General features: G+C 37.4%; 1 protein-coding gene across 9 annotated transcripts in view; it reads left to right on the forward strand.

Annotated features, from left to right (window-relative positions):
• The window catches only part of FHIT (fragile histidine triad diadenosine triphosphatase), a 1,412,849-nt gene that overhangs the window by 289,122 nt on the left and 1,109,694 nt on the right, over positions 1–14,033 (forward strand). The window lies entirely within an intron of this gene.

The raw sequence follows: 14,033 nt of genomic DNA on the forward strand, positions 1-14,033 counted from the left end.
AAACTGAGTAAAGCTCGCTGAGATGGCCACACTACCACCTTAAATACCATTTTCATCTAAAGAGAAAGAGATGGATGTGTGGGCAGTGCTGGGGGGTTACCAGGATAAGCACGGTAAATAAGGGTAAGATTTGTTCTGCAGATTTAATGCCTGCTCCATTGATAAGATTGTCTTATGATTGTTTTTTAAAGTTTTATTTACTTAACCTATCTCCGCATGCCACGTGAGGCTTGAACTCATGGCCCTGAGATCGAGAGTCACATGCTGTACCGACTGAGCCAGCCAGGTGCCCCACGATTGCCTTACAATTTAGAGTCGTCCTTCTCTTCCTGATACAGAGAAGGAGGTATTTACAAATGGAGATTTCCTTTATAAATGTAGACATCCATTACAAATGGGTAACTTCTACCCAGTTTTCAGAGCTTCTCCTGTGTCTGTAAGTTTCTTAAAAATGATCAGCTCAAAAGAATTATTATGCCAAGGGGACATACTTTGGGGTGGCATACTCTGCTCCCTTTCAACTGCAAATGGATAAAACTAAATTCAGGTTATCCCAAGAGAAAAGAAAAGGGTGACTATTGGCTCACATAATTGCAGGATCCATTGGGGTGAACTGGCTTTCATTATGGATGGCTAAGGGTGTCTTTCCCAGGGGTGGTGGACATTTTGTGTGGCCTGAAGTTTATGCAGTTGGAGAGCTTTTTTTCTTTCTTTTTTTTTAAATTAAATTAAATTAAATTAAATTAAATTAAATTAAAATTTTTAATTTAATTTAATTTAATTTAATTTAAATTAATTTAATTTTTATTTATTTTTGAGAGAAAGAGGGCTTGAGTGAGCGAAGGGCAGAGAGAGAGGGAGAGAGAGGGAGAGAGAGGGAGAGAGAGAATCCCACAAGGCACACAGGGAGAGGGAGAGGGAGAGGGAGAAAGTCCCATGCAGGCTCCATACTTTTAGTGCGACGCCCAAAGCAGGGCTCGAGCTCATGAACTGTGAGATCATGACCTGAGCTGAAATGGGACACTTAACCCACTTGGACCACCCAGGCACCCCTTGGAGAGCCTTCTTTATAAAAATAATACAAATAACCACATTGCTAGAAAGGGACTTGTAAACCTAAGTTTCAGTAGCTTCTTGGTAATTTTGCCTCTGCTGTCTCCCCACCTCACAGCCCATTTCTTCTCTATTAATTTCCCCTTTAGTCTCAGTCCTGTGGTGGGAAAATGATCCTAAAGCATTTTCAGACTTATGTGCATTTTACTTCCCGAGATGTCAGAAGCCTCTTTTTCTTTCAGCTGGTTCATACAGATCCTAAAAAAGACTGATTGATTAGCTTGACTCACATTCCTGCCTCTGGTAGAGGAGATGAGACCCCTTGACTGAGATCCCAGAAGAACCACAGTGGGTTGGGTGTCCTAAAGGAATCAGATGTTGAGCAGTAAAAATAATACGTCCTCTTCCATGCTCTTCACTCTGTCTTGTAGATCGGGGGGACAGGGAGGGAGGATGTTCTAAACTGAATGTATAAAACATCCATTCAGACTTGAATTCAGCTCTTTTCAGGGAGTCAGTCGACCTTAGTAAGAGCTGAGATCATACACAGAGGCATTCTGGGGAATCAATTTCTGTTTTTTCCAAATTGTGTATCAGTTAGGCGTCTTTCATATTTGAGGTACTAAGTAAGTATATCTGGTTGGGAGGCTCTCCCTTACTGTATCTTCATTTAGCCTGGAATTCACTCTCAGATACCATATGACAAATACTCATTCCTTTGGTCATTACTGCTTTTTGTCATTGGAATCTTATGGGACATTACAAAGCAAATGAAAACCTGGTCCCTAAACTCATTATCCGTCTTTCCTCTTTGTTTAGAGTACCTTGTTCTCTGTTAATGTTCACCTCCCTGGAGTAGGATGATGAAAAGAAAAGGTGGTGGTGGTGGGGGGGAGGTGTGGTATGAAGTATGCTGTATCCAATGTTGAAAATATCTATCCATAAAAAGCACCAGGTGATGCTTTTTTATACTATCAATGTATCAGAAATATAAACATGTGTCCTTTTCAAAACAAACTTACTCAGTACATCAGCTACCATTAAAAAGTACCCTTTTTTATAGATGATGTAATTGCTATAATTTTTGGAAGTATGTGTTGAGTATGAGAATATTAGTGTATTAGACATGTTCTCCAGAGAAACAAATCCAATAGTATATATATGTAATATATATGATTTACTATAATGTATTGGTTCATGTGGTTATGGAGGCTGAGAAGTTGCATAATCTGCCATTTGCAGGCCAGAGACCCAGGAAAGCCAGTGGTATAGTTCCAAGAACTGTACGGCTGATGGTGTAAGTCACAGTAGAGGGCAGGAGAAGACTGACATCACAGCGCAACAGCCAGGCAGAGAGCACGAATTCTTTCTTCCTCTGTCTGTTTGTTCTATTCAGGCCATCAGGGGATTGAATGATGCCCACCCACACTGGGGAGGGCCATCTGCTTCACTGAGTCCTCTGACTCAGATGCTAATCTCATTCTGAAACACATTCACAGATACATCCGGTAATAGTGTTATAATCTGGGCACCCTGTGTCCCAGTCAACTTAACACATTAACTATCACAATTAACTAAAGTGTGGCAGCAATAATTAAAATTACATTAGAAAAATAGGAACTTGCAACACTGAGCATCTGGGCTCTTTGAGGGCAAGGGTCCCTCAAAGCTCGGCAGAGTACCTTCTTCCTACATTGTAGGTGTGAACCAAATGAGTAAATGAGGGGTGGAGTGAAGGGCTCTGCTCTCACTGCTTCCCTCTGTTTTCTGCCTTGTGTTTTCAGGCTTCAACTCTGGTCATGATTTTTATCTCCTCACTGGTCCCTTTTCTTTCGTAAGATACTTCTATATCTTTTTTAAAAAATCCTGATCTTTTCTTTTTTAACCTTTGATTCCTGACATTTCCCTTTCCACTTCTCACTTTCTTTCATAGCACAGCTGCCTTTGTCTGTTTTAGTCTCTTTGCTCTGTAGCTTTTCATGTCTACTTTTGTCATTCTGTGACTCTCCTCTTTTTTAGATACTGTTGGTGAGCTGCTTGTCTATTGAGTTAAAGAGGGCACCCTGTTGAGCTATCGCGAGAGACACTGATTAATTGACCAATGCTGCAATTTCTGCTCCGTCAGGATCTTCCGTGGCTCCCAACTAAAGAAATGGACCATTTTATAATGGCATTAACACAATCCAAATCTCAAAGCACCTGTAGTTTTGCTCCTTTTTCTTTAATCTGGAAATCTAGGAAATGTAAATATTGATCCTTTGATTTTTCCTATATTCTCTATTTTAAAAATAACACCTATACCTGCCCATACTATTTTTGCATGTTGTATTTACAAAAATCAACCTCCCTCCTCACTTCAGGCTATTTGTTGGCCTCCTGTTATTACTGATTTTATTGTCCAGCACAGGAAATAGTACTAATCATAACAAGCTGAATCCTCCAGAATTCTGTTTTGGGAACATAGGAGATAATCAGATGCATATTAGTCATTAGGCTCATATGATTAATATGGTGGTTCTACCAATTGGATTATTTTGTATTATTTGATAAGTGTGTTGCAGTAATCCAATTCACTACTTTTGAAGGGCAGGAAAGTATGGCTGTGATAATGAACTTTGAATCTAAATTTCTTAGGTTCAAATCCTAACTACTGTGAATGCTAGCTCAGTCAAGTTATTTTACCTCTATTGGACCCAACTTTCTCATCTATACAATGGAGATATTATTAGTATCAATCACATAGAATTATGAGGATTAAATGAACTATTATTGAAATCTCCTCTGAATAGGGCCTGACACATAGTGGGCATTTAAAAAATACTGGCTGTCCTTGATTTATTTTTTTTACAGTCTATCCCAATTATTTCTGTCCCTCCCCCAAGTTTTATTTTGAAAATATTAAATTTTTTTAAAAGTTGGGAGTAGAGAACAGTAGTTATCCAAATACAATGTGCAAGAATTGTTATTAACATATTGTCATAATTGTTCATTTGCTTTCTTTTTCTCATTTATATACCTTTCAAAAAAACATTTGCATTCATCGTATTTCCCCCTGGCATTTAACCTTCTATCTCTTGAGATCAGTATGTATATAATAATACCATTATCACATCTAAGAAATTTAACATTGTTTTGTTACCAAATATATTCAAATGTCCCCATTAAGGTCCCTTGTACATTATAATATCTTTTTTCTTATTTTTATTTTTTTAAAAATTAGATAAAGGCTTACACATTTAACTTAGTTAGTGCATGTGTTTAGACTCTTTTAATCTAGAATAGTTCCCTGCCTTTCACGAGTTGACATTTCTGATGGTTCTAAGGCAGTGTCATGTGGAATGCCATGCCATTTAGATCTGTCCAGTTGTTTCCTGATGATTAGATTTAGCCTCAATATTTTTGGCCAACATACTACCTAGTTAATATTGTGTAGTTCATATTGAATCATATCAGAGGCACTAGTTGGTTTGTTCAATTTTTGGTGGTGCTGTTTGATCACTTGATTAAGTGATTTTCTCCAGATCCCTCCATTTTTGGATTTTAGGTGTGGCTTTTTGAGATTTGTGGTTTGCTTTGTAATTAGTAAGCAATCTGTGTGGTAATACTCTGATACTGAGTGAATATCCTGTTTCTTAAGAACGTTTCACCCATTGGTTTTATCATCCATTGATGAATCTTGCCTAATAGTGTTTTTGTTACTGTATTATTCTTATAAATTTATTAGCTGACCTTCCTTGGTAACCAAAGAGCTCCTCACCCTCCCTGCCATGTCCATAGTAGAACTGAATAATTATCGTAATAGTTGGAACAATTTATTCATAGTATGGTCCTTCTTTCAGCTAGAATAAAATATGTGTTTCCTTTGCTGCTTGTATCATAGCTATTTCTTTTTAAAAGTCACTATAATCTTTGTATTGAAGTATAGCAAACCTATAGAAAAATGCACAAATCTTACGTATATAGCTCAAGGAAGTCCCACAAAACAATGTAACTCCATAAATAACTTCTTATTCTTTTATGAGTTTCCAATTATCTTCATTTTAGCCAGTAGGATCCCCTGTAAACTAGTTTTTATGTCCCTTTGACATGAAAGGACATCAGTTTTTGAGTATGCCCTTGGGCAAAATAAGATATTTTAGGCTTACCTTATATTTTCCCTACTCCTGATCAAGAATAAGTCATTTCTTCAAATAGCTCTGCTTGGCTTCCTTTAGTGGGGAATGGAATTTAGAAATGAAACTTAGGTTACTAGGTGGTCTCTTTGCTACTATCTGTTTATCTACCTACCTACTGTGTACGTATATACATATACATGTGTATATACATGTATATATACATGTATACATGTATATATACATGTATATGTATATATACATGTATATATATATATATAGTTGAATTGCAGATTATTGTGGATAATTACATATATACTATATATATACTAATAATCTGAAATTCAACAATTCAAATCCAACATCACAAGATTCTTCCCTCATTCTACCTTTTTATCTTTTTTATTCCATGGTGAGAGCCCAATGTATTGATCCATTTTCTCTATTGTATAACACACAGAAAATAGTTGCAGAATGACTACATCGATACCACTTCCAACGGCCAGTCTACTAAGTAAAGTTCAGGATTTATTTGTATTCATTTTTGTCCTAATATTCCACTACAGACAGACGTTCATAATGCCAGACCCAAAAGTTATTTGAATTCATTTTTGTCTTCTGTGATTATTTTTAGCAATATGATATGGCATTCATTCTATTTATTTTTTTGTTTGTATGCAAGTGTACTTTTTGTTTTATAATTTTTTTTTCTGTTGTCTATTTTGTATGTATAGGACTTTATATGGTCCAAAAATCAAAACAAGATAAAAAGTTGTTCAAGGAATACCTATTTTGTTTTTATCCTTCCAATCTGTACTCCTGCATAGTAAACATTTTCATTTCTGGTTTATCTCTCATGGGTTTATCACAAAAACTAGCAAACCCATACATATACACATATACTTAATATTCTTTCTTATGCGGAAGTTAGCATATTACATGTACTTTTTCTCACCTTGCTTTTTTATCCTGGCAATTATTTCATATCATTTTATAAAGTCTCCCTCATTTCTTACTACAGCTGACTGGTACACCTTTGAGTGACATACCAAGGTTGTCCCTATGGATGGTTCAGTTACCCAGTATTTTGTTATTGGAAATAATGCCATGGTGAATAACCTTGTACCCATTTTGTCATATGTTTGAAGGTGTATGTTCAGAGTGAAATTCCATAAATGGGGGTGCTTGGGTGGCTTGGTCAGTTGAGCGTCCGACTCTTGACTTTGGCTCAGGTCATGATCTCATGGTTTGTGAATTCGAGCCCTACATCAGACTCTGTTGAACAGTGTGGAACCTGCTTGGGATTCTGTCTCTCCTCTCTCTAGACTTTCTTCAAAAAAATAAAACAACACAACAACAACAACAAAATGCTATAACTGACATTGCATGTATGAAAATATATAGATATGTAGGTAAATAGATACAAAAGTAAATAGATAACATAGTTTCCTTAACTAATAACAAATTTCCTTCCATTCAGGTTGTATGCCCTTTTGTACTCTCTCTACCAATGCATGAGAGGGACCCTTTCCCCATCCCCTTCCTTGTCTATAAGCTTTGAACTTCTGTGAAACTGGTAGGTAAGAAGTGTGTATCAGTGTATTTGTCTTTAAGCTTTTTAAGTTTTAGAATAGTTTTAGATTAACAGAGAAGTCATGAGGTAGTACGAGGAGTTCTCACGTACTTCTCACCCAGTGCCTCCTACAGATAATCGGCTATGATAGTACAGTACAGTTGTCAAAATTCTCACTGTGGTTTTAACTTGTTTCCTCTTATTATAAGAACAGTTAAGCACGTTTTCAGATTTTTAACAGCCATTTCTATATCCTCTTCTGTGAACTGTCTTTTTATTTTGCTTATACTAAAAACTCAATTTTGAACCCATATTTCTTTTCAACTTTTAAGAGTATACATATTATATTAGGGTGATTGACACTGGATCTGTAATTATATATTGTAAATGTTCAAAAAAATCTTTTTAATGTTTATTTTTGACAGAGAGAATGAGAGACAGAGCATGAGTTGGGGAGGGGCAGAGGGAGAGGGAGACACAGAATCCGAAATGGGCTCCAGGCTCCGAGCTGTCATCACAGAGCCCCACGCAGGGCTCAAACCCACATACTGTGAGATCATGACCTGAGCCGAAGTCGGACGCTTAACCGACTGAGCCACCCAGGTGCCCCAATATATCATAAATGTTTTATCCTAGCATCTATCTGTTTTTTGACTTTGCTTTGATATTGGGGGCCTTGGATCTTTAGCTGAAGGCTCAGCAAATAAAAATCATCATTCAGTAACTGAAAGACTGAATGAGTAAATGAAGTTCTGGATAGAAATGTTGAGTGGCTTAAAAATTAGGCATTCTCTGGAGAATCTGATGAGCACCAAAGCTAGAAAAGTGGAAATGGAAGGACAAACAAGTGACACTCTTTTGGTTTATAGGCCAGGTTGTCAGGTATAAGTAATTACAAATGCCTGGTATCCTGAGGGGAAGGCTCTGCTTTTGAAGAGGGCACGTCTCATTCATCCTTGTTTCCTCTTTACCTCCTTGATCCTGGTTACTTTGTAAACAATTCTGTTTTGGGTATTTATCCTTTACAGAATATAGGATAGAAAAAAAACAAACCTGAATTCCTCCTTAAAAGTAGTCTAACTCTTAGAGCCATCTTGGTGCCAGATGTACAATTATTTTTCCCTAATGGATTTTTGCCATGTGTTTATGACACCAAATAGCTGACTTAAATGTGTGGAACTGGCTAAGAAATCCAGATGTTTAGAAATATAGTGCAACTTCGCTTATTACCATGTGATAATCTTATATGACTAGACTTTCTATGTCTTAATGTGTCCAATACAACATGCACAGTTATGTATAAGGCAACGGTATGGCTCACTTAATTGTAGGATCATGGTTTTTATAACTTAATTGTCTCTACAGAGCGTATGCTTCATGCAAACACTTCATGCAAAGACTTTCACTTTGAGGTACACATTGGCTTTTCTGGCTCAGGGCTGAGTTTTTATTTTGTTTCTACCAGTTTTTATTTTAACTTAGTATATGTTTTATGTTCTGTAAGCCTCATCTAAAATGAAGGTTTAAAGTTCCTTTAGTGTTATTGAGAATGATAAATGAGATAATGTATATAAATACTTTATATATATATATATATATATATATATATATATATATATATATATATATAGTGCTTGATGTATATAAATTACAATTCCTAACACAAAGCATGCACTCAATAAATGTCACTAGTTGTAACTACTGTTCACTGCTTCCTATAATGCCTCTTAATTTTCTCTCATTATCATTGTCACCTACTATATTTTTGTGTACAAATTATTTTGTATGTATAATAATCATAATATTTTTGCATTTCAACCAACATAGTCTTTTTAAAATTTTTAAAATAATATTGTAGAATAAGTAAGAAATGATTTTCTCTATTTTAGAATTGAGGAAATAAAGGTTTATAGGAGTAAAGAGAATCCTTAAGACCGTGTACTAATGAAGTGGTAAACTGGTGAAGCTGGGACATCTGATGTGAATTCTGCTTATGTCTTATTTTTAAAACTCTCTTGTAAGCTCGTTGATGGGTGGAATATGAAAGATTTCTTTCTCAAGGGTCAAGAATAGAGAGGCACCTGGGTGGCTCATTCAGTTGAGCATCTGACTCTTGATTTTGGCTCAGGTCATGATCCCAGGGTGTCATGGAATTAAGCTCCACGTTGGTCTCCACATTGAGCCTGGAGCCTACTTGAGATTCTGTCTCTCCCTCACTCCGCCCCTCTCCCCCGCCCAGGCTCTTTCTCTCTCTCTCTCTCTCTCTCAAAAAAAAAAAAAAAAAAAAAGTCAAGAACAGAACCTAAATTGACTTAAGTTAGAAGAATTTGTTGGCTCATAAAACTGCCAAGTCTAGGGACAGGTCTTTAGGCATGGCTGTACCAAGTACTCAGACTAGGTGGGAATTTGTCTCACCCAGTTGGTTGTACTTTGCTTTCCATTTGCCTTGTCTTTAAGTTGGGAACTCCCCCATGGGTCAGGATGGCCAACAGAAATACCAGCTTAATATCTTTTCCCCATGATTCCATGTCGTAACTTCTTGTTACTAATAGTTCTGTTAATTTCCTTGTGTTGGATATCATTAGATCAAATTGGACCGTGTGCCCACCTCTGAACTCATCCCTATGGTCAGAGTGATGGGAATATACTGGTTGATTAGGTCTGGGTACGGATACTCTGAGAAGTATAGTTGCATCAGCCTTTTATAAACCACATTACCTGAGAGTGGAGTCAGGGTGATTTGCCAAATCAAAATCAAAATCTTATTACCATGGATAAATAAACTGTGGTACATCCATACAATAGAGTGACACTCAGTAATAAAAAGGAATAAATTACTGATACATGCAACAAATGGATAAATTCCATATGCTTTCCACTAAGTGAAAGAAGCCAGCACCAAAGGCTTATGATTTCACGTATATGATGTTTCTGGGCATAGCCAAATTTATAGGGACAGAAAACAAATTAAGGGCTGCCAGGAGCTGTAGAATAGGATGAAGACTTGACTACAGCTGATGCGTGAGGTAACTTTGGAGGGGGATGGAAATGCTTTATATGTTGATTGTGGTGTTGGTTATAGTAGTATACATGTTTGTTAAAATTCATAGAAGTTAAATTAAAAAGTGTAAATTTTACCATTATAAAATTAGACCTCCGTAAGTTTGGCTAAAAAAGCAAACAAGAACATCATAATTATTGAAAAGAGGAGGATACTGAGTAAGACCCCCAAATCTCCCAAGCATGATGAAAGGGTTCAGGACAGTGTCTCTCCCCCCCCCCCCCCCCACCAACCCAGAATGTGCCACTTTGCCACGTGGATTATTTTGAGCTTGAGACCCTATAGGCTCTTGAGACCCTATAGGCTCAAGAGAAACTTTGTACTTCCCTTAACCACACAGAAGAATCTAAATTGGAGGACTTTCCCAGAATAAGGGTTATTAACAGAGATACATTTTACCTGAGTGACCCATCTGTATGAGAGAGCAAACATCTAATTACCAAACATCTGTTCTTCTTATTGCCCTGTGAACTGTATCCCTTTCCTCTGAAATTCCAGACCCCTGTCCCCTTCTCCTTAGTTCAGAATGACATATAACCCTCATTTTTCCTGCCTTTGGAATTTCCATGTCTATGTGGATTTCCCATATGTATGCCTATTAAATTTGATTTTCTCCTGCTAATCTGTCTCATGTTGATTTGATTCTTAGTCCAGCTAAAAGGACCCTGAAGGAGACAGGAGTTCCTCCCCCTTGTGAAGGGAGTGAGGCATTCTTGCTCCCCAACAATAACAACAACAGCAACAAAAAAGTGCTTACTACATATCTTAGCCTATGTAATAGGAACTAATTACTGCCTAGACAAGTGGTTCTCAGTCTGTTTTTCACCATGATACTTATTGTTGTTGAGATGCCCATGAGGTTCCTTTAACCTATGATGGTTGTTGATAGTTTCTAGTACACGTGCTATAACCCCACCACTTTCTCTCCCTCTCAAAGGAAAAAAAATGTTACCTAGCTACAAGTGAATGAGAATCTTATTACTGTAGGGATAATCATTCAAAGATATCAAACGTTAGCAAAGAGTAATACTTGTTATTAGTTAACATGTTACTGGGTGCTTGGGTGGCTCAGTAGGTTATGTGTCCGACTCTTGATTTAGGCGCAGGTCATAATCTCTCAGTTTGTGAGATCAAGCCCTGCATCCAGTTCTGCACTGATAGTGTGGAGCTTGCTTGGAATTCTCTCTCTCACCCTCTCCCTTCCCCTCCCCTGTTCATGTCTCTCTCTCTGTCTCTCTCTCTCAAAATAAATAAGTAAACATTAAAAAACCACAACAACATGTTATTTGGGCACCCTATGTAGCATTATAATTAAGAACCTCTTGTCTCAATGACTGCATTCTTTACCCTTTACTAAACATATAGATTTGATGTATAATGACTGAGTTATTTAAAAAAAATTAAGTGCAAATGAACCCGTACTTACATATTATTCTGCAACATACTTCCTTCATTTAATATATCTTTTGCTCCTTTCCACATTTAGAGTCATTTTTGTTATTATTTGTATAAAATGGCTATAGCTTCAACTTTGACTCGAATGGAACAGGCAATGCACAAAGTAAGAGAGTGCCAAAATACTCAGTGATCAGGAAAACATATTTTAATTCAATATTTTTTTTTAAAAAATCAAGCAAATGCAAATAAAAATCCGTTATGAACAAAAATAAATACTTAAGAAAATTGTTTTAAATGTTTATTTATTTATTTATTTTTTGAAGGAAAGAGAGGGTATGAGCAAGGGAAGAGCAGAGAGAGAGGGAGACATAGAATCGGAAGCAGGCTCCAAGCTCTGAGCTGTCAGCACAGAGCCTAACACGGGGCTTGAACTCACAAACTGTGAGATCATGACCTAAGCCAAAGTCGGACACCTAACTGACTGAACCACCCAGGCACCCCAAAAATAAATATTTTAAATAAAGACCATTCCAATGCCAACCCATATTGCAGTTGGAGGCCAAAGAAAAATGAAATTAATTAAATTAATGAAGTTAATTAATTTTAAACTATTTAAGATTATCAGTGGTTGATGAGAAAACATCAAACACGGTGATTTTGCCCATCAAAAACAAAATAAAGAAGTAAATATTGGAAATATTATTGACTTTGTATCTATTAAACCCAGAAAATTGAAATTATAATAAATTCTGGTTTTCTGATTTCATTATACAGTAAAACTTTGGTTTGTGAGCATAATTCATTCCAGAAACATGCTTGTAATCCAAAGCACTTGTGTATTAAGGCAAATTTCCTTGGAGGGGCATCTGGGTGGCTCAGTCAGTTAAGCATCTGACTTCAGCTTGGGTCATGATCTCAGGGTTCGTGGATTTGAGCCCCGTGTTGGTGTCTATGCTGACAGTTCAGAGCCTGGAGCCTGCTTCAGAATCTGTGTCTCTGTGTCTCCCTCTCTCTCTCTGCTCTCCCCTGCTCATGCTCTGTCTCTCAAAATAAATACAACATTAAAAAAGAAATTTAAAAAGAAATAATGGAAAGTCAGATGATTCATTCCATGACCCAGAAATATTCATATAAAAATGACTGTAATACTGTAATAGAATACAAAATAATAAAGAAAATACAAAATATAAAGAAAAATAAACAAATTAACCTGTACTTACCTTTGAAAACCTTTATGGCTGGTGTGAGTGAGACGAGAGAGAGGAAGGTTATTGTGTAGGATGAATTTTGCTATCACTGATGGATGTTGACTACAGTACATTCTTAATAAACTCTTGTCATCTACTGTATTTAATGTAACTGGCAATAGGCAGCAGAGGAAAGGGTCTATGTCTGCAGGCAGCCTGACCTAGAATGAAGCAAAGCATTCCTAAGCTGACTCTTGTTTGGAAGAGCAATGGACTGTCATAGGTGCTTTGAAGTGACAAAAAATATACTAGTGTCGGTTATGGGCACCTTCCAACGTTCTGAAAACTGACTGCTTTCTGCTCAACACCGTGGCCTGAGATCTAGCATCCAAGCACGGGAGATGATCACCCTCAATGCTTCCGAGACAGAGAGAGAGAGAGACAGAGAGAGAGAGAGAGAGAGAGAGAGAGAGACAGAGGAACCACTGGTTCAGTTGTGATCATGTGCCATTTGGTGTCATGTACTACTCATATTGTAAGACGTTGCTCATTTATCAAGTTAAAAGGTGCCCCAGCATTCATCTTTGTTTAAAATTTCGATGTTTTGTTCGCTGTTTTTTTGCGTTAATTTTGAGTTTTAAAAATATTTCATTGAGGGTGCTGGGTGGCTCAAGAATTGGGTTAAGCGTCCAATTCTCGATTTCGGCTCAGGTCATGATCTCAGGGTTCATGGATTCGAGCCTCGCATCAGGCTCCATGCTGGCAGTGCAGAGCCTGCTTGGGATTCTGTCTCTCCCTTCTCTGCCCCTCCTATGCATTCTTGAGCTCACTCTCTCTCAAAATAAATAAATAAACTTAAAAAAATTAAAAAGTATATATGCTACATTGAGTATTATTTTGATTAGTGAGGTCTTTTTTTTTTTTTTTTTAGCAGTCTTTAAATTTTGCACCTGAGGCCAGTTGCTAACTCGCCTTCCCCTAATCCTGGTCCTGGTGCCAGCCCACCCTCTTGACCAAGTGGCAGATGGGCTTGAAGCAGGAGAAAAAATGAGAACAGTACAAGGTGTGGCAGAGGGTGATCTCTGTTGTGGTATGGCCTATTTATCCCCTTGGTCAGGAATCATGAAGTTGCCCCCATTTTTCCTGTGGATTGTCTTTTAGGTGTTCTGGCCTTGACTAGATTGTCAGCTAGGCAGAGCAGCTGAGGAGGGCTGAAGGGGGCAGAATAGGCCACCCCAAAATAGGCTTCTTTGGTTTAAGGATTATTCTGAGCTGATTATTTTTAAGAAACTGCAGACCTAGGAGAATCTCTGAAAACAATAGAAGTTACCTCTTTGTAAGGGAAAATCTACATTTATAAAGGGTATTTACATTAGAAAGGAAGCCTACAGGAGAAAGAGTCTATTACTAGAGAGAACTTTTTCCCCTGAGAGACTTACCTGCTTGGCTGGGCTAAATTTGTTTACCCAACATCTCCACCTCTTACCTTCCAGTGAATTGCCTTCCCCCTTTGAAGCCTTAGACTACTATCTTTTTCCTTAGCACAGGATGGTGTATAAACCTCAATCCTCTGGCTGCCTTTTGAGTCTCCTATCTTACTGGGGCTCCTGTATGTGTGTGCAAAATTAAGTTTTTTCCCCTTCCATTCT

The sequence above is a fragment of the Puma concolor genome, chromosome A2 (assembly GCF_028749965.1).
Source record: "Puma concolor isolate L17-30 chromosome A2, mPumCon1.1.hap2, whole genome shotgun sequence".
In the NCBI taxonomy this organism is placed as follows: domain Eukaryota; kingdom Metazoa; phylum Chordata; class Mammalia; order Carnivora; family Felidae; genus Puma; species Puma concolor.